The sequence below is a fragment of the Podarcis vaucheri genome, assembly GCF_965113315.1.
Source record: "Podarcis vaucheri genome assembly, chromosome: 3".
Lineage (NCBI taxonomy): Eukaryota > Metazoa > Chordata > Lepidosauria > Squamata > Lacertidae > Podarcis > Podarcis vaucheri.
In genome coordinates this window covers 57,052,275-57,079,210 of record NC_138761.1, presented here as the reverse complement: position 1 = coordinate 57,079,210, position 26,936 = coordinate 57,052,275, and the positions used below count along the sequence as shown (strand labels likewise).

General features: G+C 41.7%; 1 protein-coding gene and 1 long non-coding RNA gene across 2 annotated transcripts in view; both read right to left on the bottom strand.

Annotated features, from left to right (window-relative positions):
• The window catches only part of NOX3 (NADPH oxidase 3), a 70,392-nt gene extending 53,195 nt beyond the window's left edge, over positions 1-17,197 (bottom strand). The window contains exon 1 of the mRNA XM_082215260.1: positions 17,034-17,197. The gene's annotated coding sequence lies outside the window, so the exon portion shown is untranslated. The remainder of the gene's footprint in view (positions 1-17,033) is intronic.
• LOC309528145 overlaps positions 1-26,936 on the bottom strand; it is a 219,515-nt gene that overhangs the window by 103,925 nt on the left and 88,654 nt on the right. The window lies entirely within an intron of this gene.

Sequence of the window (26,936 nt, the reverse complement as noted above, 5' to 3'; positions counted from 1 at the left end):
TTGAAGCAACTCAGAAAGTGGAAGTGATGGAGGGGGAAATATGGCTCCCCCTTGGGCTGTGGAGAACTTCAAAGAAGATGGAAGAAGCTCACTGGGCCTCCCCCCCTTTAGGCAAGTGATGCTGTGGGAGATCATGGGCTTGACCTACAAGCTGATAGACCTCTCACTGGCTAGATGATGCCGCCAATGGGCAGGATTCTGCAGTTTGTCATTGCCAGGCTTTCATGTACGAAGGAGGAGACGTTTCCTAAACTCTTCCCGCCTAACACCCCTCCAGCTGCTACCTGCCCCTTCCCCTTAGATTACTTATTTTTCTTGAGGGTGGGGGATTTGGTAGCAGTTAGCAAATGGCTTAGGGGCGCAAGCAGAAACTGCCTATTCATGAGACTGCCTTAATTGTGCTTGCATTTGAGCAGGGGTGCTTGCATAATCAAAGAACTTCCTGCTTTGAGTTTTTGCTCCACTGCTAGTTAGAACCATGCAGCAGTATCAGCCTATACCTGGCATTATGTATTATGAGAATGAACAGGACTCTGGCTTCCTGTCCTGTAGATTGCATGCTATGTAAGGGCATCTCAGATTGATGCAAATCGTGCACCAGCGGGAGAGCATGACTGACACAGATGTGGTGAACGAAGCAGTGAAGGTAGTTCCGATTGCCCCTGTTGTTTAGTCGTTTAGTCGTGTCCGACTCTTCGTGAACCCATGGACCAGAGCACGCCAGGCACTCCTGTCCTCCCCTTACTGCATTTGTATTGAATGCTGTAAGTGGGATACAGCTATTACACTCATGTGCTTGTTCGTAGCACTTTTGTACACAGTTATTTACATACGTCATATAAAATCCAAATGTGAATTTCACACATAGAATCATTATTTCTGAAAGCTTTACTGTTATTATAAGGCCACTAAGACCAGAAAATGCCTTCTGGGGATGAGGTTGCAGGCTGGATCTTGTATGTTGGTGTTGGCCATCCTTGTTTTAAAGGAACTAAATATAAAATGCAACATTACATTTTACCATGCTGTTCACTGTATATAAAAGTTTAAGCAGCACACTACAATTCAATGTAGCTACACAAAGACAAGTTTCTTAGATTTCTGTTTCTTGTTCTAAAGCATGTTGTTGCTAACAAAGGAGAAAGGAGATTAATTAGTAAGTGAACCAGTTAATATTAGAATTAAATCTGCCTAAGATTTGCTGGCGGCATTCTTGGCAATTCTGCAAAGTAAGTAAAGTAATAATGTTTGCTCTTTTCCCTTTCTTCCCACTCCATTACTGAAAGCAAGGGTTAGTTTAAAATAACATGGAAGGGACAAAGTTAAATGAGGTAACATATGTATTTGGCAAGACCCAATTATGAAATCTACACAAGGCACAAGAAAATTATCAAGTCCCACCCCACATCCTGTCCTCAGTTAATATTTTCCTCATATCAGCTCCCCTCTCCCTGAAAACATATCGACACACATAACCCAAAGCACAGTGTGCTACAGGGAGATGAAGGGAACATGAATGGCACCTGCAGAGTTTACTGTTCAAGGTGCAAATGAGTCAAGATATATGCACTTTATAGGAAAGGGAACTGAGCCTAAAGATCCATAATAGAGTCACTTTGCTGATGCTAAGCAGCTTTATATTTGGTCTGCATTTGTATAAGAGACCACCTTGAAATCCATCATGGAGTCATCTTGAGCTCTGTGATGGATGAAAGGTGAGGTGTAAATGTACTAAATGACCTCTGATAAAGGCACTCATATGGTCATGAGTACAGCGGTATCTCGGTTTTCGAACGGCTCCATTGACGAACATTTTGGTTTCCGAATGCTGTAAACCCGGATGTAAATGCTTCGATTTTCAAACACGCCCCAGAAGTTGAACATTCCACGTGGCTTCCGTACTGAGTTTTCCGTATTGAGTTTTTGGTTTTTGAACATTTCAGAACTCGGTCTTCTGAGATGGATTATGTTTGAAAACCGAGGTACCACTGTACAAGCTATTTTTGTCTGGCCCCTTAGAATTCCATGGGACTAGATGTTACCAAGTCTACAACTCCCTCTCATTATGCTACACTAACAGGTGTGTGTGTGTGTGTGTGTGTGGCCACAAAGTTGTGATGTTTTGGGGATCCGTTATCCAGAGTGACAGCGCATCACCACAAGGAGATTCTGCAGTTACTTGGGGGGGGCAATAGTGGACGGTGTGGTTGGGCAGAAATGCTTACCTGGCATCCTGGCAGGCAAGTCACTGCTGCTTACTGGGAGGGAGAGGGGATAGGCAGGGTCAGTATAGTTCCAACACACCAGCAGATACAATCTTGCACTCCCTACTCCCTCATACTTCCACCTCCCAGTAAGCAGCAGTAACTCACCTGCCAGGAGGTCAGGTAAATGATTCTGCACCACTAGGTCATCCTCTACTGCTTGTGGAAATTAGCAACAGTCTCTGGGTCCCAATCTGAGTAGAAATAGTTGAGGCAGGAGGAGAGGGCTCATGTTTATCATGGGAGTGGTGAGAGGCTTAGCCCACTTTGTTCAGCTAACGGTATTATGTAATATTGATCTGTTATACTTGATTCCAGTACAGAAATTTGCCCTATGTTCAGTTCTAGATATCCCTTTTACTTTTGTTTTTGACATTTGCTATTATACTTTTATGTTCCATTAAAAATAAGATATATTTTTTAAAAGAAATCAATATGAATAATACTTAGGATGTATATACTTATATGGTCATTTTAGAGATTTTCACAGTGCTTCAGTTTATTACTTAGAATCCTAACAACAATCTTGAAAGGTCAGTGAGTATCATTGTCACTATAGAACCAATGGAGGGCTGTGTGTGTGTGTGTGTGTGTGAGAGAGAGAGAGAGAGAGAGAGAGAGAGAGGCACTTGCATAGCTGGAAAGGTCATGACAAAGGTGACTCAAATGAGGAACTTCCTGATTTGTAGCTCAATTTCTTAGCCACTCTGCTTCAAGACCTGAAGAAAAACCTAATAACTGTAATCAGTACATTGCCAAGAACTCAGTCTTGTTGCTTTTGGCAATCGTTAATTAAATTTTATTTTTGCAAGAGAAGCATAAAGCTTTGCTTCTGACCTATTTCTTTTTTTTTGAATTTGAGAACTTGATTTGCATATATGTCTAAAGGAATGAGCCACAGTATTTAGGGGAGGAGGGGTTAAGCTCAGAATCTTTCTTAAAAAATATTTTATTAGGGATAAGAAAAGTATACTATTACTGAGAATGAAGCCCAGCCTTGAAAATAAGTGTTTCTTTGCCCTTGTGACCTGTTTTAGCAGTATATTTAATAGGTGCAAGGAAGAGCTGGTGACAGCAGCGTGGGACGCTTCAAAGCACCACCAATTTGCTGGCAGGAGAGGCTACTTAAAAGAGAAGGCAAGGGTGAAAAGCAGTTGGTTTTGTCTCTCTAGGTCTTTTTCCAGTGCTATCCTCTTCCATTTCTCTCCTGCTTATGGCAGCCCTGCAGATGGATGTTGTCCTCCATCTTGAGAGACAATGGAGCGCACCTCCAGGGGAGTGGGAGTCAAACCGCTGCGTTAGCAGCACTGAAGTGACCTCCCCAGGGTGCAAACATGGACAGCATGTATGGAGGTCCTGGTTTGCCTGGATGACAAGAAAACCCTTTCAGCCTCATTGATGTGGTTCAAAGGAGAGCAGAGCAATACCTCTGGCACCAGCTTAGCTGCAGGAAATGCCAGAAGGAATTGTACAAAGCACCATCCAACCATCTTAGGGACTCCACTCTGGATTTGTGTAGGTTTCACATCCTTTTCTTCTCCTGAAGATATCTTGCAAGGCAGCGGAGGTTTAGGATTACTTTTCCTTCTCCTAGATAGGCTACCTTTGGGCCCCATCTGCCCCTCACCTCCCTTTACAGCAGTTGCAGAAACCACTTTCTTGACCATTGGACCCACTATTGGTCTCATCTGCTCAATCTGCTAAAGCGTGTCTTCCCATGCAGAGGAAGTCCCTAACTCATTGAGGGCTTGAGACCCATCAGCTACCCTCACTTGGTTTAGATGGCCAGTCAAAGCCACATCCAAGGTGTGGCAGCTGTCACATGCTTCTAGGATCCACCGGTGAGAGCTGAGGTCAAGGTGGGTACCAAAGGTGGACAAACTATCTTACAAGGAGCATGATGTGTCACCCACCAGAGGTATCAACCCTCCCCTAATGCCCCATACCCCCAACCTTGCTATGTAATCCACTGTTAATATTGCAAGTCAAAGCTGGGTTGAGGCTGAGTTGGGATTCACGGGTGTGTGTGTGGAAAGGCTTTGTTTGCTATTGGGGTATGTATTCTTGTGTTTTTATATTGTACACCAACCAACAATCCTGTGATCTTTGAATGAAGGGTGGTATCAAAATTTAATATAATAATAGTAATCGTGTTCTCTCCATCCCAGTGTTGTCCATGTGATGTTTTCCCATTCTTGGAAAGTCTGAAATGACCAAGACCGGGGGGGGGGGGGTGAAAGCCTGCATTTAAAGTGGGGAAAGATCCAGGATAACACTGGGATGGGGAGGGTGTTATTTGGGCATCCCTACATTACTGGGGTAACAAGGAGGTGCAAATCTACATATAGGTCCCGTGTGGACAAGTCTAAGTGTCTCTGCCTGGTGTTTTTCTTCTGTTTAAGTCTCTCTCCCCCAGGAAACACACAACTGTCTTTTCCAGGTCAGAGTCAAAGGACACAGCAGGGAGCACTGCAAAATTTAGTCCCTAGACTCAGCAGTTCCATTACGAAATAGTGGTACATTTGCATAATTGTTCTTGGCATCAGGCACAGAGCATTACATCAGTGGAAGGAAGTCTACAGCTGAGAAAAGAATGATACATGAATAGGAGGGTATCAAACTGTCTCTTCGCTTCCAGATGGCTGACCACAAGTTCACAGAAGGAATTTGTTTGCTCTAAACATATAATCATTCTCATTGCAGCTAAGAGTCTCAGTCTTTGCACTTCATCCTTATAACGGTTAACCCAACTCTGGTTATTTTCATTTTGCATTTCTTTCCTTGCTGGGTTTCTTTCCTCCCTCCCATAAAAGGTTGGTTTAGAAGCCAAAAAAAGGCAAGTATTCATAATTATATTAATCACAGAATTTGCTATAGCTGTATAAAAACTAAACAAATCACAAAATCATAGGCTGCATTGAATTTATTTCTCACATATTTAGTGCGCCCCTCCTTCAGAGCAACACATGGTCTGCCCCTCTTACTATCACAACAATCCAGTGAGGTAGAAAGAGGGCAATTGGCTCACACTCACCCACTCAGTTAGGATTTAAAGTTTAGATTTTAACTCTATATCTTCCTAGCTCAACCTTCTACGATGCCATATTGGCTATCTAATGGCTGACTTCCTCGCTCAAATGCTTCAAAATAAACGATTCAGCAGCCAATTGGATCCACATTCCCTCACACAGAGTTCAGCGTAGCAAATCTGAAAGGCGCTTCTCAAGCACAAGAAGGCACAGGCAGCATCTTGCTGAAGGGATCCAGAAAGGAAGTACATCAGTTCAGCAAAACGAGCCAAGTCTAATTGCCAGCACCAGCAAAGATCAACAGTTTCCCCACATGCTGAGTCCTGCTGTTTAATGGGCTTCGTGTATTGGCACTTTAACCAAGGGAGACGTCACAGACCCAGTAAGTATCTGCCACAAGTTGCTAGTGCTTCCAGATTTCCCCTTCTATGGCAGCAATGGGCATGTAGAACAGATGCTTTTCTCAGCTGATGCCACTGCAGAATAAATAGCTAACAAGCAAGCCGAGTGAATTTTTGTTTAACATGTCTGCACCCCTACAAACAAAGGTTTTTATTTTATGCTCATTCCCACCGACCCCCCGAGTGGGTGCATGCACAGGTGATCTGGATATGAACTGCCATTAGTATTCCCAGTGAAATTCCCTGAAACGTTCTCTAATCTAAATGCACAGGCAGGAGGCTTTGGAGCAGGGGTCAGCAAACTTTTTCAGCAGGGGGGCACTCCACTGTCCCTCAGACCTTGTGGGGGGCCGGACTATATTTTGAAGGGGAAAAAATGAATGAATTCCTATGCCCCACAAATAACCCAGAGATGCATTTTAAATGACACATTCTACTCATATAAAAACATGCTGATTCCCAGACCGTCCGTGGGCCAGATTTAGAAGGTGATTGGGCCAGATCCGGCCTCTGGGCCCTAGTTTGCCTACCCATGCCTTGGAGCAATCACTTTTATACCATCATCAGCTTGTACATCTTTTCCACTGTGTCCAATGATTAACTCACTACTGTTGCATGAGCGAGACCTCCCTCTGCTACCAGCCTGGGCAACACAATCACTTTCATAGTGATTCTGTGTAGCTGCACCTGTGTAACTGCAAATAAGCATCACTTTATATGCCAAAGTCACAACTGCTATGCCTATCTACAGACCCCTAGCACCCAACCAAAACACACCACAAGACCACTCTCTTCAGGCAAGCTCCGTGGTACAGCCACCCTTATTCTTGCTCTTCAGACATGGACTCAGACCTTAAGAATTGATACCAGGTGTTCCTTAAACTATAATTTCCAGCTAATGAAGGAGGGCAGAGGGAGAGGGAATTGGCATCAAGGAATAATCCGTTACAGGGCAGACCCAGAAAAGAAAATGACAGAACACCACTTGCCATTACCCTCAGGTCTTTATTTAAACTACTTTAGTGTATCATAAAGGATCTTCTAGAGTCTGTCATGCACAATGCTACTTCTCTCTGTGTGTGCCTCTCGGGCCTTGGGTGATAGCCACTTCCTTGGTTACTGAAAACCCAGCTACTCAGCAGCAACGACAGGCCTCATAAGACACACCAAACATTTCAAGACACAATGGGTGGAATGTAGGGCTACTGAGAAGAAGTTGAGGGACCTCAAAAAATGGGGTACATGTACTTGGCTCCAAGCCAGCAGGGAAGCCAGACTGCCACCTTTTTGTAATAAAAATGAAATCAAGTCAATTGGGCATTTATAAAGAAGGTAGAAAAAGAAACGTGGAGCTACCATTCTAAGGCTGCAGATAGAAATAAGCTTCCAGAGCAGTACAAAAAAATGGAAGATTGTTGCTGCTAGTCTGATGCTGGATGGAGGATTCTGCCATGCATTCTTTGGTATGTTGGTTTAAAGCAGTTTCCACCCTGTCCACATTATTTCATCCACTCTCAAAATGTGCTGCCTTTCTAGTATAAAACACAAATGGCTAGCTTTGGCACACTTTACTTAGAAGTAACTGCCTTGAAATAAATGAAGCTTCTTTCCTGAGAAAAAATGTGATATTGCAAAGCCACCTCCCCGATTCTTCATGTCCCCCATATAGCTTTTACTGGATTTGTTTGTCATCGCTGGGCTGTTGTTTCATATTACCTGTTTGCTACAATTTTGCCTACATCTTTCCCTGATGTTGGGAAAGATGGAGGGCACAAGGAGAAGGGGATGACAGAGGACGAGATGGTTGGATAGTGTTCTCGAAGCTACCAGCATGAGTTTGACTAAACTGCGGGAGGCAGTGGAAGACAGAAGTGCCTGGCATGCTCTGATCCATGGGGTCACGAAGAGTCGGACACGACTAAATGACTAAACAACAACAACAACAATTTTGCCTATCAGTGCTATTGCTTTCTAGTTTTCTTCTGATCAATGAATGAAATGGTACTTGGGTGACTGAAGAATAAAATTCATTTGTGTTAAATTTAAGAGGCAATTAGACAACTTGCATTTAGGATTTTGTTTTTGTTTTGTTTTTTGCTCACCTAGCCATAATCTACCATCACTACCACGATATTCCTGGCTATTGATTTTATAGCACCAGAGGAATTGTGAAGGCTCAGCACATCTGCATGGAGGTTTAGAGTGGGTTCTAAAGAGCATCTGAGGCACTTCATTCCTACTCTCCACTCCCCCCCCCCATAACCATACATATGTGACATTGCTATTGCCATTGTTTCCCTTCTTTTTCCATAGCATGCATCAAGAGTACAGGATCTGCTACTGAGCAACTTGTCTCCTTGTATCAAAGTAGGAGGTATTTACTGAAGGACTCTTTCTTTGCTCTTTCTGTGCACTCCAGAATTAAACCATTAGCAGGGGAAGCTGTTATGCAAATGTGTACTTAGAGTAATCATTCTGTTGATGGTCTGTCGCTCAGGGAAACAGTTGCTTTCCTCCTTAAATTCCTATAGAAATTGGCTTTGATCCAGAAAAAGGAAATTGTGCTCTGGTCCCATTGAAATGAATGGGAGTTGAATTTACACAGCAGTTTAAATGAGACTTAAGCACTGTCTTAATTGAGGCATCATCCTTTCACTCTTCTGATTTGAGCAGGATCCAGCCAAAGCCAAGCATGTAAATTCCTGTTTATTACAATTGCTAAATTACTAATATACTTCCTGGTTATCATTGAATCTTACCCATGGACTTCACATTCTAGGGTAACACTTTTTATCCTGACATTGTATTCCCAGATATATTTTTAAAATCACACTGAAGTGGTAAAATTGTAGTAAACCACCAGGTAATATTAAAGTACAATTTAGCCATATTGTTAGGGTGAAATTTGTTTGTGAAAAGATATTATGCTCTGCATGTGTGGTACAAAATGCAGAATTAACCAACAATTAGTTACAGTGAGTTTTAATTTCTCCTATTAAAAAAAGCTCCCTTTCACTGTGTCCAAATGATTAGCTCACAATTGTTGCATGAATGAGACATAAACCACAAGATTACCAGAGGCAGCTATGTAACAAGGGATTAAAGGAGGAAAAATCCATATATTTAAAGATGTGTTTCCAAAAACAGCCTGAAATATTGGTACTTTTGTGCTTTAATCTCTTGGAGCAGGGTTTTAATTGTCTCCTCACAGTCTGAATAATATTCTAAGCCACTTGGCCACTGTTCATTCTAGTACTGTAGGATTATTTTCTACTTTCAGAGCTCTTTGTTCTCTTTGTTGGGATCAGTATGGGGAAAATCGCTCTTGAGTTTAAGAAGTTGTGTGTGCGTAAAAACACGGATGGGAGAGTGAATGCTTGGAGCTGACTTCTTCACTGTCTCAGGACACAGTACTGTTTGACATGATGAGAACAAGACTGGAGAGAGACCATTCTAGATTTACTTACCTAGAAGTAAGCAGCACTGAGCTCAGTGGGAATTCTCATTAGACCTGTATAGCATTGTGCCATCAGTCTCACATTTACTCCCGAACTTGGAAAAATAGGGAGTCTTTGGTCTGCAAGCTAGGCACACAAACCTTAGCTTGCAGGTACAAATGTAACAGTTTACCAGAAATTCTAAAGTAAGTAATGATTCTGAGCATACCTGGGGGGGGGGGGGAAAGGCCCCCTCAAGTCTGTCGCTTCTTCCAAGAGTCAATGGTTTGGCGTTAAGCTTGAACTGAGCCACTCACTCATATCAACATGGTTATTATTAGGGTGGTGTATCTAGTACAAGATGCCCTGGTATCTAAAAATAAAAATGGGATCCCCTTCTTTTATGAAAAAGGAAATATAAATTATGCCATGTCAGACAAAGAACACTTTATTTTCCTACGCTTTTAAATCCTCCACATGACACCTCACCATCTGCGAAAGGTTTTGCTGCTATACCAAACTCACTGCCACCACATGAAGAATTCTCGAGTATATCAAAGTAATATGGTTATTGCCAAGGGGGGTGCCAAGCCCTGGGCCTTTTGTGCATTATTTTAATAAATCTTTTTTAAAAACTTCTCTTACAGCATGGTCAGGTACCTGAAGAATAGGGACAATGAGATCCCAGAATCTACCATCTTATTTTACCCACATACAAATTAAGCCCCGATGGCAGCAAGTTTGTTTTCCCCCCTGTGAAAGTCAGCCTAAATTTGAATCTTTACATATAAATTAGCATATGCATATTTTATGCAAATATGTGCTATGACCCAGTGCCCTGAGTCTTTAAAGTACCTAGCAACACCCCTGGTTGTTGCTGTGAAAGCTGTTAACCTTGAGAGTGGCAGCGTGTGCTTTGAATTTATCCAAGCTCCGCTGAATAAGCAACAATGTATTAATTCTCCTTTTTTTAAGTAAGAGGAACAACTTCATAGATTCTGCACAAAGTCAACCAAACCAAGCACGTAATCAGTGCAAAATAGAGAAAAAGCTGCCCTCTAAATTATGGTAGCTAATTTTTTTATGTTAATTTCCCCTCTAAACTAGGTTAGCTACTTACAAAGATATCACAAAAAGGACAGATGTGCATAATTTAGAAATGATTCCTATCATTTAAAAATAAATTCAATACATCTCACTCTGTGACCAGCTGACCTGTGTGCCCATTTAGTCTGCTGTCCAAGTGTTTTTCCTGGGTAACTTCAAGGCCCCTGCTATCCTTTTTCTGATTTGTTTTGTTTTTATTTTTGAAGTGGCCTTGGACTGGGCAACTATTCAAATAGATAACTCCTTCAGAAAAGAAGAGGGGAAAGGATTGCCTTCTGCCAATCCTTTAGGCAGAGGACAGTCCTCTGTATATAACCACACTGTAAGTCCCCAAAAGTACATATGTGGTAGGGGAATCTTCCCCACCCCACCCCCAAAAACCCTACATTTCTCTTCAGTTGCCAGCTCCCAGCTGGCCTAAGTGAATCTTCTACTTAATTGTTCAGATCCTCAATGTCTACTCTCATCTCTGAAAAGAAAACCAAGCATATTCATGTTCTGTAATCTCCACAGCCAAGCAAAACAGTAGGCTTGTTCACATTACATGGTACAAGCAGTCTCTATGCATGTACAAGTGCTTGTGTGAAAGAATGTACAGTACGCTTGCTGATTTTGACCTGCGTTTTTCTTTCTCTATAATCAAGACGTAATTATATACACACAGCTACCCATATTCCTCATTTGTGGATATTTACTACAGCCCCTCTCTCTATTTCTCCATACTGTGCCCACTACTTTAAAGCTGCTTTGTGTCCGTTTTTATTTCTACTGAGTGCTTTTACACTTTTTGTGCTTTAATGTTTTGTTTTTAATTTCTTTTATTGGAATTTCAACTTTTTGTAAACTTCCCTAGGAGTATAAATCCCTTAGGGTATAAATCCCTTAACCAATCTGGCAATATTTATTTTCTTTGTTTAAAGTATTTCCACACTAACTAGACAACTGATACCTCATACTAAGGTAAAGGTAAAGGGACCCCTGACCATTAGGTCCAGTCGTGGCTGACTCTGGGGTTGCGGCGCTCATCTCGCTTTATTGGCCGAGGGAGCCGGCGTACAGCTTCCAGGTCATGTGGCCAGCATGACTAAGCCGCTTCTGGTAAACCAGAGCAGCACATGGAAACGCCGTTTACCTTTCCCGCCGGAGCGGTACCTATTTATCTACTTGCACTTTGACGTGCTTTTGAACTGCTAGGTTGGCAGGACCAGGGACCAAACAACGGGAGCTCACCCCGTCGCAGGGATTCGAACTGCCGACCTTCTGATCGGCAAGTCCTAGGCTCAGTGGTTTAACCCACAGCGCCACCTGTGTCCCTAGTATGATACCTCATACTAAAATACCTTTTCACTGCACAGGAGTGCTTTTCGTACAGTAAATCCACAACTTACATGAGGGTTACATTCGGGGGACCATGACTATAGTCAAAATCGCATACAGGTTTTTCTTGAAACCTCACCCTTTTAATTTTTTCTGAACTTTTTTTTTTTTTGCCACACACATAGAAGTTAAATGTATAACTTGTAGGCTTACTATATACATTTGGAAATGCGTGACACTGTGGTCTAAACCACTGAGCCTCTTGGACTTGCTGATCGGAAAGTTAGCAATTCGAATCCCCGTGACGGGGTGAGCTCCCATTGCTCTGTCGCAAACCTAGCAAATCAAAAGCACGCCAGTGCAAGTAGATAAAGAGGTACCGCTGCGGCAGGAAGGTAAATTGCATTTCTGTGCTCTCTGGCTTCTGTCATGGTGTTTCGTTGCACCAGAAGTGGTTGGTCATGCTAGCCACATGACCCAGAAAGCTGTCTGTGGACAAACGCCGGCTCCCTTGGCCTGAAAGTGAGATGAGTGCCGCCACCTCATTTGCCGCTTTTGACTGGACTTAACCGTCCAGGGGTCTTTCACCTTTACTTTTACTATACGACAAAGATGTCACAAAACAGCTTTCAATGCTCTCTTTAAAGTAAACATACCCTGCAACCGTTGCCTGGGGGTTCTGGGAACATGGGTGAAGCATGGGAGAATGGCACCATCTACATGAAACATTAAAAGCAGTATCACACCATTTTAAACAATCATGGCTTCCCCCAAAGCATTGTGGAAACTGTAGTTTGTTAAGGGTGCTGAGAGTTGTTAATTAAATCATGACATGGTCTTTTTTATTTTAATACTACATAAACCAACTCCTGACTTAGTAATACTTCAGAGCAACCTGAATGTACTTCCAGCATTTATTTCCTCTTCCAGGCCTTGTTCAATTTGTACCCAAGCTTTCTGCCAAGTGGTGTTCAAGCTGGCTAATAGTGATAAAAGATAAAGTAAAAGACGAATGCCAGTCAGTGTACAAAACACTGCATTTTATACAAGCACTGTATGATGTAAACGACTGCATTTAACCTGTGTGGCTTCTAACATCACCCTTTAGTATATGCACACTAATGAGCAGTGTTTTTGCAATAAATACACTTTGCATATGACATTTGAAGCTGTTGATTAAGGGAAAAGGCTAATTAAAACTTAATAGAAATGCTAGATTTCAGTTGGAGCACTTTCTAGATTTTATAATTGCATTAGAAAGCTACAAGTACACACCATTCTTGAATGGGGAGGGGGGGACTAGATATGGCTTCCTGGAACATTCACTGTAAAATAAATTATAAATCTTGTTTCCGGTACAAAATATATATTCATTTGAAGGGTTGCAGTTTGCTGAGTAGTTGTTGCATTTGTTAGTGTAAGTGCACTTGCCAACTTAAAGCGATAATTTGTCTAAAGGGATGGAGGGGGGAAAAGATGTGGTCAGGTGTGTCCTGCTGCAGTGAATGCTAATATGCTTTCAGCAAAAGCATATTACTCCTTTATTTTTGACTGTACATTGAATTATTTACACCTTCAAGGCAGTTGATTGAACTGCAGCATCAGTCAATTAGCAAATCAAAAATTTATATGATTCCAATTTAGCATGGAGTCCAATCTCTCTCCCTCCCTCTTTTTCTTTTTAGATTTTCACCCTGACAGTGACAAATTACTCCTCTGCTGGCTGAGATTGGAAATTAAAAGCATTTAGAGTTGCTCATGCATTTATGCTAATGAGAACTCTGATATGATTTGCATGCAAAAGAGGACAATTTGAAAGCTCATCAGTTTTTCATGCTCCTGCATTTTGATGTGGTAGGATTTTTTCCCTCCTGTTTTTTGGCATGTGTAAAAAAATAAGAAGGGTGGGGTGGGGGAGGGAGGTACAATATAGCTTGCAAAAAAAATAGTGTTTCAAGTTGGCTCCTTTAAAAAAAAGTCTCCAGATTTTTGTAAAATCATTTGCCTTGCTATTTCAGAACTACATCCACCCTTCATTAGCATTTCAGATGTTTATCAAAGGAATGATCCAGTATCTGCCATCCATTGCCATGCAAGATTATAGCACAAGCCTCATTTCAAATTCAGTAAAGAAAGGAAAAAAGGAACTAAAATAAAAAAGACCCCAGGACAGATCAGAAGAGGGATGTATGCCCCAACTGTTTTTCTTGTGGAAACTCCCTGAATTAATCTCATTTAGAGCAAAATCTGATTAATCACCAGAGCTGGTAGCTTCAGGTTTATTGCAGTAGTTAGCAGCACTGACATATTTTCGGGAACGTTGTAGTAAAGCCTTTCTTGGTATGCAGCAGAAGAAGGTGGAATATAAAACTTTAATTTTATTAAAGTAGGTATTTTAGTATGCAGGTGCTTAATTTTCCTCATTAGTTTCGTCAAAGGAAAGAATGTGTCAGAACTGCCCTGATGGATTTGGCAGTTTTAAAATTCTATGAGCCTCACCCAAAGCAAGGAATACTATAAGGGTCTCAATTAAATCAGTGGAAATTAGGGCCTCTTCATATATTTTATGCTTTCAGATGTATATATAAGGTGTTCTAAATGTATGTAATGCCCTAGCCCTTTTGGAATGTTGGTGAGGTCCATGTTGTGACTGACAGGAGTATTATGGCACAGTTAGAGACTCAGAGTCAATTGAAGACCGTTTGAAAAGTCAATGGAGACAGAAGCTCTACTCAGATATTCAAAAAATGCCTGGCAAAAAAAAAAGAAAAGCATGGGGGAGGTGCAGGGCTGTGCATACAAACCCCACTTCCAATTACCCCCCCCCATGCCTATCACCACCACCCGACTTTCATGTGCTGAAATCAAGGGCCTGATGGTGTACTGTATGCACATTCAGCTGAATGGGGACCCTGAGCAATCATGGGGAGAATTCTAAGTGTGTTCAGTTGACCTTCAGACCTTCTAGCTCAACGTAGGAAGGTCAGATGTGGAAGTGGCAAAGATGGGAATCTCAGGGGACCTATCTGATCTTGCAACCCCATTAGCCACCCAATTCCAGTTATCATTAGCAGCTAAGGGGAATAGTAGGCACTGAAATTTTGCGTGCCCCACAGTGGTTCAAAGCACAGAGCTGCTGATTATAAAACAGAGAAGACAGCAAACCTCCTTAGAAATTGCCTTAGGTTGTTTTGTAGTATTGCAACTAAGGCTATTTACCTGATCAAAGGAATCTTAGTCAATGTACTGTATAATTTAGAAATAAATAAATCTGCCTATGAGTAAAGCAAAAAAAATCATAGCTCAGGTGGTTAGAGCATGGTGCTGATAATGCCAAGGTTGCAGGTGTTATCTCCATATGGGGCAGCTGTATATTCCTGCATTCCAGGGGGTTGGACTAGATGATCCACAGGGTCCCTTTCCAACCCCATGATCCTGTTTTATATACATATACATACACACACACACACACACACACACACACACATATATATATATATATATATATATATATATATATATATATCTTACACGGGAAGACACCCGAAGACACCAAAACCTGCATTCCTGTACCCGTGAAAATCTACGAAAGCATATATATATATATATATATATATATATGAATGAGAATGATATGCACTTACATGTTGGAGTATTATTTTAGAGGTTCCTCCCTTGTGGAAGAGACAAGGGGGAAAAGCAATACCTACCGCCCACATTTTTTTGAACCTCTTTAAGCATTTTTTTAAAAAAGCTTTCTTAAATTTATCAAATTATCAAATTTAATTCTGTTTAATTCATCAAAAGAATTTCAGTTGATTGATCCACCCAAATGCAGCCTTTACTGTGAGCATGTATATTTTGATTACCGCGATTTTGAATTTGACATACTGTGCATTTGGCAGAGCAAGCTGACATACCTGGGAGAGACCTCTGGTAGGCCTTCCATGGCGTCCATAGTCCTGCTGGCTTCTTCTAGCCTGAGCAGAAGTTTGGGGCACATAGATTTTCTGGTTTTTTCATCTTGTCCTCCTTCCCTCCCCACTTCTGCACCTTAGTACTAATGGTAGAAATAAATATGCCAGCTCCAGGACTGGTGAAATCCCCTATGTTGAGGGAACAAGGGAGCTTTGAATCCTACAGAACCAAGCCCACCCCCTACAACATACACTTCTAGGCCCACAACCTGTGGAGCTCTATAGCTGGAAAAGTGATATCCATGGACATTTACACTGCAGCAAGGAGAAAGTTTCCACCACAGAGATCCTCAGCATCCAACAGCCCTTCAGCTGTCCTCCCTGGGAGCTTTGAGGTGTTTTTATGCTAATTCTTCAGACTGCAAATACTAACCAAACTATTTATCCATTCAACAATGTAAAGCATAGGTTTTCCCTGTCCACATTTAAAATGGCTGTGGGATAACCTATTTTTTACATGAAACAGAGTGCATAGGGAAGTGGGATAGAGCCAAGTTTTGCTCACCCCACATCGTCCTGTTTTATATGTGAAGAAGATAAATAATACGTACTTAACAAACATGCACTTGCCCTGCACACCTGGTCCTAATTTATGTAATCTTATCTACACTTACATATGAGTAAACCTCACTGAACCCAACGGCACTTTATTCTGAGTAAATCTGCATCAGATTGTCATGTTAGTCATGCTACTTGTTAATCACTTATGATGGAAAACATGGGCTTCATACCGGCTAGTCCTCACATTGCTATTATTTTTAATTAACTTTCCTGTTTATTATTGAAACTGAACTATAACCAAGGGAAATAGATGGTCTTAAATAGCCTGGCTCTTGGTATTGGCAAAGCTAATGGCAAAGGAGTAAGATTTCATTCATTCAAAGGAAGGTCAATCTATCATTAATGGATAGAAGAGATACTGCAGGCTATTTAATAAAGAGTATTTCTTATCTATTAAAGATCCTTGACCTTTCAAAAGTCAGAGGAAGCTGATTTCTTCCAAGCACCTGTTGACAATTTCCACTACAAAATCTCAAAGTGTTCCTTCACCCTCTTTCGCTTTTTATTCCCCTGCCACTCGCATCCCCTTCTTTCTGCAACCCAATTAGCAGATTAGCTAGCAGGCTTGGATGCCTGGAGAAGTGGAAATTAAATTGATTTTTATCGCACGCCAACCTCAATGTTGAGTTATCCAAGAGCAGTATCATACCCTCAGAGAGTTTTTCCTTCCTTAAGGAACCCAATGGGTGGATAAGAAAGATCAAAAGTGTAATCAAAGACTCCTTTAAAGTTGTGATGCCTCCTTATGTAAATAGATCACAATGGTTTATATAAGAGGCAATAATTACATAATTAGATAACAGCAACAGAGCTGGATAGGAACACACATTATATTCATGGGTGTTTTTTTTGAAGAGATTAATGTTATTTTCTCAGCATTGATTATTATTGTTGTTCTATTTATTGGTATCTTCTATGAATTTCAAAATGAAGTACTCACATGTGATGAGCTGAGAATGGTATCTAATGGTATCGCCTTCTGCTGACAGAATGCATCAGTTAGTGTAATGAGGAGCAATTCCACCTCCTTCTGAAGCTCTCCTCATGATTGCCACCCCCCTCTCCAATTTCTTCCAAAATCTCCCCTAGAGGATTGAGGGACCTTCCAGAGCAGATATGGGAAAGAGAAGCAAGGAGCCTATTAGAGTTCTTTGAGATTGTCAAAAAGCATATAGATAGAGATGATCCAGTTGCCATAGTGTACTTGGGATTTCATATAGCATTCAACAAGGCACTTCACCAAATACGTTCAGCAGCCAAGGAACCAGAGTAGAGGTCCTCTTGTGGATCAGGAATTGGTTAAGTAGCAGGAAGCATGAATGAATGGACAGTTCTCAAAATGGAGAGATGTAGAATCTACCAAGGATTGGAATCGGAACCCTTGCTTTTTAACTCATTCCTAAATTATCTAGAATTAGGGGTGAAAATGAGGTGGCCAAGTTTGCTGATGACACAAAATCAACAAGAGATTTTCAAAGAGCTCCAAAAGGACCTACCCAAACGGAGTAAACGAGTGGTAAAATGGCAAATGTGATTCAGTGTAAGTAAGTGTAAAGCAATGCATGTCAGGGCACAAATAAATAAATAAATCTTAACTTCACATATATGCTCATGTGACTTCAGTGATAATGCACTGCCTGCAGGTAATTTAAGCATAATGAAATCCTCTTACTGAAAGGTTCTCTCCTCATTTAATTTATTTTATCATGCCCAAAAGGAGACTAAATAGCTACCGTTTGGCATCATGAAAATGTGTTATTCCATGGAAAAGCAAAAGCCAGAGGTAGTATCTAATTAGAGGATACATCTATGACTATCTGATGGTCTGACCCCACAATTATTTGACTTGGGGAAGTACAATCTTTACTTTGGCCACTAGATCTTCTCCTCCATTCTTGCTCAAGTATGTATACCAGGCATTTTCAAAAATACTATCTACCCAACATGGCTGCTTGACGACTAAAGGTGAAGACTATTCACATTTCTGGCTGGGGCACGGCACCAATGAATAAAAGGGGCACCGTGTCACAATGAGAGTGATGCTGATGCTTCCCAAATGCTCCATTATGAAATTCCAGGCTTTTTCATCATCAGTATAGTTTTTCATTCCCCACTCCGCCTGGCAAAATGAAAAAAACTGGGCAATATGAATTTTCCCAGGTTTGAAGAGCTTTTCCCCTCTTGCTAATTATCTGTCAACCAGCTTTTTTTCCTTATTAATTAATTAAAGCATATTGAACCAGGTCACCGTTCACATGTTGCAACAGCAGATGCAAAGGGAGATGTGAGTGACAAGATGAAAATTATTCGGCACTATCTTGGCACCAGGCTTCAGAAAGACATTACGAAAGCTTTTTGGCATTAAGTATTTGGGAGCTCTTCCACTGTTCTGATTACTAAGTATACGGTACAAATGCTTAGATTCAGGTCTGCCAACACTGTCATTCCAATCTATCAATCCCGGATTTCTTTTTATAAGTGCTACAAATGTAGTGCTCATCATTGTTATTCTGTTCCATTATAACATTTGCCAGTTCTGCATACCGTCAAAGGCATATGATAGTATTTGATAGATTGGTACTGAAATGATCCACTAAAATCTATATCTAATTCCCAAGAGTGCTTTTTATCAGTACTGGCAAGTATCTGGGTTTTAACTGTGCTACTTCTAACATAGTCACATTTTACATAGCAAACGATTGTCTCAGAATTGGTACTGACTGCTAAAAACCCTCCCAAATTCTGCTACAGAATGGGGAGCGTGCCCCATTGGGATTGAGTTTCTGATCTCAAGAGAACAGAAAACCAGCAAATCTCCATTTGTTTGTGAAAGTAGGACACTTCTTTGGATGCTGGGGTGGGGAGAAGAGGACAGTTGGCTCCGCACTGGAGCTTCCATTGTAAATTTATTTGTTATGTTTTAAGATTTTTTGCTTCTACGGCAGCATCATAAATAACTCTTCCCAGTTGAGTAATAGAGCAATTCAGGCTAGGGGAAATCCACAATTGAGTGCAGGTACCGGCGATCCTCCAACTCAGAAACCAAAGCATCCAAACCCCACTCGGCACTTTGCATTATTGGGAGCACGAAGCACAAACACCTTCCTGCACTGTCCTTAGTAATACCACCCCCATGGTGAATCATTGGTGCGCACACACAACGAGCACATTCAAGGATGTAAACAACTGTAAACAACTGCCCAGCAGCATGCAGCAGCACCAGACAGGGGATGCACCCCTCACAAACCTGGGCAGAGACCGCTTTCACTTATAGTGATATCTGGGAATGAAGTTTTTGGGAGAAGCGTTAACTATAGCCATGCTTCCTCAGCCATGCTGGGGATGCAGCATTTTCCGTGTCCTGTGTTTGCGCTTGGTGCTCCCAATAATGCAAAGTGCTCTTCCACCAGGGCAGCCCAGAACACCTCCCACCACCACATGCTATGGGGTTTGGGTTGCAAATTAAGCTGCTGATTGAGAAAATATCCTGCAGACAACAACAGCATGGCAAAATGGAATCTTGTGCTGTGCTGCGTGAATGGTGGAGGTCAGGCTCGGGGGTTCCTTGTCCCATTGCTGCAGTGTACAGCCCCTTTGCTAAAACCCTGCACCAAAGATGCCCATGACTTGTCTTACGTAAGATGATGCTGCAGCCATTGCTTTGAAACCCTCTGCAATTGCCACACCAGGATAGGTTTGCGCTGCATATAAAAGATGGCCTCAAAGAACTTGAGTTTTTGCATTCACAGTGGGAGTGGTCAAATGGGAGGCTAGTAGAAAAGAGCAATAGCAGCACGTGGCCCTGCAATGCCTAGAAGATGCTCCTTTTGAGTGGGGATACATGTGAAGGAGGGTGCAGTGGGTAGGAGCCATCAACAATAATCAAGTGCCTTGCCTTGTGTGAGTGGAAATGTCATCATTTGATACAACCCTTAGTCTGGAAGGTGCTACATGACAGTCTGCTATTTATCAGATGAAACATGAAATGATGAAATTTAAAAATCATCTTAGGGTCTCAAATCTCTTCTTTTTTAGCCCTGGGTTACTGTCATTCTTTTCTTGCAATAGAGTTGCTTCCCAAATTACATTTAGAGTGAAATTTGAGTTCCCCTTCAGGCAAAACATTTCCTGGGAAATCAAAAGTTTCAATAAAATTTCTCAGAGTGGCTCTATGTTTTCTTCTGGATTTTGCTTAAAGGAAAACCTGAAGCCAAGTTTTCAGGTTCTTCCTTAAGCAAACCATCATAGAGAATTGAGGTGTTTTCACAAGGGCAGAAAAATTTATCAGGGGTGTTCTGTCTATCTGAACATTGAAAATACAGGTGTGCATTGCTCTTGCATCTCCCCCTCCCCCCTTGTCTGAGCTCCTTTTTAGGTGTTGGAGTGGGAGGAGAACACTGGGGGTGTCTATGCAATTTAAAGGCTGCATGAAAAGCAAAACACTTCACAAAATTGAGGGATTCGGATGATACTTTTGTGAGGAGAGGCAGGGCTGAGTAGGAGGACATCTGATGCCAGATTTTATAATTTTTTTGAAATAAGAAAGGCTGCATCTGCCACTATTATTGGAGATCAAAGTTAAAAGTGCAGTGAGCTAATTGCTTTTCACAATTGTTAATATATTTCAGTGCAGTCCTGATTTCTGTATCCTGGCCTGCTCTAATTCAGAATGATTGTTCATTTTCCAGGATATTTCAAGTGAATAGGAGGCATCCAATTGGCACTGGGTGTCCCCCACCCCCACTTTCCCTCAGCATATGCTACTTTCGCTTGCTTGCATGCTTCATCTTCTCTTCTGAAATGAACAAGAAAGGCAGTGCTGTTTCAACTCCACTGAGATATATTTGCTTTCCCTGTGCTTATATAAGTATGGGGAAGAAAAAGACATAAAAGAGAGAAGGGGGAAATGCATAAAGAGACACAAATTTGAATGTCACTGATCAGCTGAAAGCAAAAGATAAAACACATAATAAGTATGGTAATTCCAGCAACTTGGGTCAGACTTGATGAAGAAAGCCATGCAAAATCAAAAATTCTTCCCTTCTGCTTTGAAAAATGTGTGCTTTCTCATTGTCTTAAGAGTTTTATGCAGCAGCCTGCTTTGGATTTTTGGAGTGTTTAGGGCAATTTCTTCTTGCCACTTATATATTGTCTAGTCTGTCAGTGGAAAGGTCCCTGAGTGCATGTACAGAGGATGAATCCCAAGTACTTTGAGCCAGGGAGAAACTCTGCCACAGCTTTAGGATATAATCCCCATCCTACTGAAGTTAAGAAAGCAAAACTACCATTGATCTTAATTGCTCTGCCTTGCATAGTTAGGGTGAGATTCTAGACAACAGCAAAACAGGTGAGAAAGAAGCATGTGCACAAAAAGAAGAGTTTTAACTCTTTTGCCAGGTAATAGACCACATACGCATTGCTCCTTCCTTGTCCATGTGATGGCTGTCTAGAATTGTGGCCCCACATTTTGTACACAAAAGTGCTGTTCCAACCACGTTCTGGTATCTCTCATCACTGATGCAGATATGCAGCTTGGCCCTATGCATGTTTACTCAGAAATAAACCTCACTGATTTCAGTGGGATTTACTCCCAGTGTAAAGGATTGCAGCATGTTTCCATGTATTCAAAAGAGGGCATTTTTGTTGAATAACTTGGCAGGTGAAAGAATTAAAAAATTTAAAAGTTCCATAGGTGGCAGTTGAAAATGCTGCCAAGATCAAAAGACAATATGGCTTGTTGTTGTAACTGTAAAGTTGATTTTTTATTCTTGATGGCCTTTAAATGTGGCATTCATGCATCACACGCCTGTAAATGTTTATTCAGAAGTAAACCATGCCGTGGTCAATGATGTTTATTCTCATGCATGTGTGCATAGGATTGCAGCCTGTTTACTCAGAGCTAAGTGCCACTCAGCTCACTGTGGCCCATTCTCAGTCAATTGTGCATATGATCACACCATTAGGCTATAATTCTAAACACACTTACTACTATGAACTGCAAATCTCACACCAGGATGTTGAAATTGGTACTTAAATATAGAAAATTAGCTTTTCGCCTATGCCTAAGTACTAATTTCAATGTCATAATGTCTATTCGGTAGCCCTATTAAGATGTCTATTTTTCTTCCCAAAAAACAAAACAAAACTGGGCTACTTTCCCAGACATTTTTGGCAGCAATTTTAGATAGAGTTTTCACCAAGGTCCAGATTTTGAATATGATGTGTGAATTATTTGTTTTCCTGCACTGCTCGGGTATTTCAGTTTCTTTCATGGAGGCAAAGGAGCTTTCGTAGTATGCACAGAATAGCAAAGCAAAAGGCAAAAATGAAACTTATACCAGGACACCAAGATAGCAACCAAGTGCTTAGCGCACAGGACTGCGGAAAAAACACAAATCAGTCATGTGTGGCTTTTACCAGTATCTCAGAATATCCACTGAAGCAGGGCACGTTCTAGACCAAAAGTCACAACATCCAATACAAAAAGGGTTCTTCCTGTTTGCAAGACCCATGTGTAACAAAGAAGTTTAAAAGGGTACCTGTTTTACGGAGCCTGAAATTGAAAGCGATGTTCAATATTGCATATTATGAGTGCAGCAATGACACAATATATCTGACTCCTAAAAAAAAGAAAAGGAAAAAGCCCTCTCTACAGATCTTCAGTGAGAATTTGAAAGCCCAGTAACCTCTCAGGAACAAGATCAACATAAAAGCTTCTCTGCCAAGCACTACAGTTCTGCAGTGAGTGCATTAAGATTATCCGCCACTTTGGAAAATGTACAGAAACAACCACAGAAAGTAATGTGAGCCATTTTGAAAGGTCTCTTAACTTTACTATTTTATAAGAAAATAAAATCATTTTTGGCCCTAAAGCATCCTTCTCATGTCTTTAAAAGATGCACTCATATACACAGAGGGAAGGAAGAAGAATTTAAGCAAATGCATTCCGGAGATTTTTCCAGAGGTTTTTTTTAAAGAACAGTTTAACATCTTCACTGGCAGTTCTGAAGATACTGTAGTCTGTTAAGTGGCATCAGCACTATATGATTTCCCTCCCCATAGCAAATGAAAGTAGTCAGTGAAAGGTTCATCCATTTTGGATGACCCTGGTTTCCAGGATTTGCCCCTTCCCCAAGATCAAAGTTCTGGTATCTGTCCTCGCACCTTGAAATGTCCAGATGGCAACTAAAATGTAGTGCAAGATCAGGGACAATCTCCCAAACTACAAGCTTGGACTGGGTACAGGAACCTCAGAATTACACTTTCATTGTGCACCATGTCTCTTGGAAATATAGCTTGGAACTGGAGTAGAGGGCTTGGGCTTACTTTGGATCTCTGCTTCTTGAGCACTTTGGAGAGAAAGAGCCAAAAAAAGAGTCTGTTTCCTGCTCTACACCTCCCAGTACTCACATCCAGGAGCTGGAGAGTGGGGCAGAATTGCCTCGGCAATTGTGCTGAGCCTCAGAGGTGTTTTGCCTCTGTCCTCCTCTCCAGGTCCAAGCTGGCCATTTTGATGCTGAAACAGACAAGCTGAAACAGACAAAGTTGTTGGCATCCCTCTGTCTCAAAAGACAACGGAGTGCACCTCTGGGGGAACACAGAACCAGAACAACCACCTGTCAAGGCATGTCCAAACCTTGAATCTGGGGAGGGAATAGACATAATCTCTAGAGCTGTGATGTGCTGAGAGGATGCTCTGACTTCCCAGTCCATCTATTCACACTGGGCAGCCGTGCCCTACTGAATGAACACCAGGCATCCCTATCTGGCCATCAGGGTTTTTCCCAGGCCACCCTTCCTCCCCAGTCGCATCCCTCATTGACCTTTCTCAGCATCCTGCTGGGATGTTTTTGCTTGACTGGCATGTGTTCTTCAACTCTGTTGCTTGCCTGAATGGAGGATGGAGAGGAATGCGTGAATGCAAAGAAACCAGCCTGCTGTACAAAAGTAAAATTGTACATTCATTGTTCTGTCCAACCTTCTCTCTCTGGTCCTGCCCACCATGAGTTTATGGCTCTTGGAAGGCTGCCCAGAATGTGATGTGGTCCTCAAACTGAAAAAGTTCCCACACTCCTGGTGCAGTGGACTTGGTATGGAGAGACCCTAAATCCCTCTCCCTCTCAACATATCCTAATATATGTGGGATAAAAGGTAAAGGAACCGTTAGGTCCAGTCGCAGACGACTCTGGAGTTGCGGCGCTCATCTTGCTTTACTGGCCGAGGGAACCGGCGTACAGCTTCCGGGTCACGTGGCCAGCATGACTAAGCCACTTCTGGTGAACCAGAGCAGTGCACAGAAACACCCTTTACCTTCCTGCCGGAGTGGTACCTATTTATATACTTGCACTGTGTGGTTTCAAACTGATAGGTTGGCAGGAGCAGGGACCAAGCAACGGGAGCTCACCCCGTCGCAGGGATTCGAACCGCTGACCTTCTGATCGACAAGCCCTAGGCTCAGTGGTTTAACCCACAAATCCACCCGTGTCCCAATATATGTGGGATAGCCAGCCTCATATAACCAACATGCTTAGGTCTAATTACACAAAGGGGTTAAATGGTTTACTTACAAAATCTCCAACACATGAAGCTGTTGTGATAAAAACCCCGCCCATGAGCTTCTGAAGGAAATGTGTAGAAATGTGAGAAACAAAAGATAAAAAGGGAGATAGAAAAGAATCGTGAAAGGGCTATCAATGGTTCCTAACCATGATGGTTGTGCTCTATATCCACACTGTTGCAGGCAAAAGGTTTCCTGCATGTTCCAATGCCTGTTGCTGGAAACTCCTGCTTGTGAGCTTCCCACAGGCATTTGGTTGGCCACCATGAAAATAGGATGTTGGACAAACTGGGCCATTGGCCTGATCCAGCAGATTCTCTTTAGCAGTCTTATGGGGTACTATTTTTAGACTTAAGTCTGATGTTTAGGCATGCTGATATTTAGGTGAGATAGTGAATGCAAGTCTGTGTTGTCACAAAATCTACTCTGTCTATCACACACTTGTGTACTAAGATGCCCTACATAAAGGGTTGCATTTAAGCAAACCTTCAGTCTTTGGCTTCTTCCATACTGACATTGCTTCATGGGTGAGAGTCAGTTGCTACTGGCCGGGTTGTGTACCATTCAAATGGGTTTGGGTCTCTTGCACAATAAACTTGAATTGGGTCTTTTGTGAATAAAGGAAGTGATGGGAAAATGCACTGGAAAGCATGGAACAGCAATCATTTGCTGCGTCATTCTACAACCTCCTCACAAATAAATCAGAATGACTGTGGGTATGGTGTAAGTTCCCTGAAAACTATGTGCAAACCAAGGAGAATGAATGCTCAGTAAACAGGTCATCTGGAAGCGGCCTTTATCACTCATTACAAAACATTTAACAGTGAAACATATAGAGCAGAAGTGAACAATGCGTGTCTTGCATCTTGTTCTTTTCAAGCTGAAGCTCAGTTTAAATTCCTGTTTTATGTGGAGGCAACTAAAATGGCTTTGACGCCCTGTAGAGAACCTCTACCAAGTCTTCCCAGTTCCTGCGATAGGCATAAATAACCTTGAATAACTTCATTTAATTATAATAACACTGTTATGATAAATGTGCTCCATTACGGAAATAGAGTTAGTAAGTGAAAATTAGTCATGGCTGAGCAACAGCTTTTTCAGCAAAGATAATAGAACAATGCCTGAACACAGATAACACTAAATAGGAGCAGATGACCCCTAATGGGACATTGCCAGAGATGGGTTTCAATTGGAATCTTGCGTGGTTACTCTGCTCATTCATCCTTTTCAGATTGATTGTACAGTTCCATTTGCAAAAGCCTGTGCAAGATGAGCACATGCCTTACAAACATCCATTATTATTATTATTATTATTATTATTATTATTATTATTTACCCACCCTTCCCTCCCAGGTCCCAGGGTAGGTTACAACATTTAAACACAATGTTAAAAATAGTTTCAAACACCTTACAACCACAGAAATAAGGTTAGTCCTAAAAATATACAGGCTCCCCACCCCTTACATGTGTTCTACCTGTGTGCAACTGGGCATACGTGTGGTGCCGAGAAATAATTAAATAAATAGAATCACACCAAGAAATGATGGGAGAGAGCTGGAAAGTCCTCATGACTCAAGAGGAGACCCTTCCCAGAGCCCAAAGAGGATGTTAGTGAGGGCGGAGGAAGCCCTGAAGAGACCAGAAATGCAGTAGGGCTTTGCTTAGGCTGCTCGGCTACTTTGGCTAACAGCTGATACGCAGGGTAGCACAGCAGCAGCAGCTGCTTTCCTGTACGTCCTCTAGCCTCTAGCCATCCCCAGAGCTTCAACTCTAGATATTTTAGTCTGGATTGGAACTTTACTGTTTTATTTTTGTTTTAATACTGTTGCTTTGTTGTTGTACACCACATAAAATATACCGACAGAAAATGAGTTTAAAATGGCGGCAATTTTTATTGGTTACAAACTTCCAGTTTGGCATGGCACAATTTGAGTATCCAGCTATTGTGCAGCCTGACTACTGACTGTTACTATCACCCAGGCCACATGCCAGCAGAACACTGAGGGATAGCAGGAAGTTCAGAGCCATTCTTTCCACCAGCTATTCCTGGGAACTGGTATTTAGAGGCACGTTGCCTATGACAGTGGAGGCAGAACAAACCATATCAGGTGACCATAGAGCCATTGTTATTTAGAAGATGTAGCCTTATAAAGAGGTATTAGGCAAACACCAGGGGTTTGGGGGGGGGGATACATTTATTCACAAAGCCATTTTTAATAATGAATAGATTCCAGAAAATATAATTTGTGGATTGAAAAAAGGCAACATCCTCAACTAAATGATTGT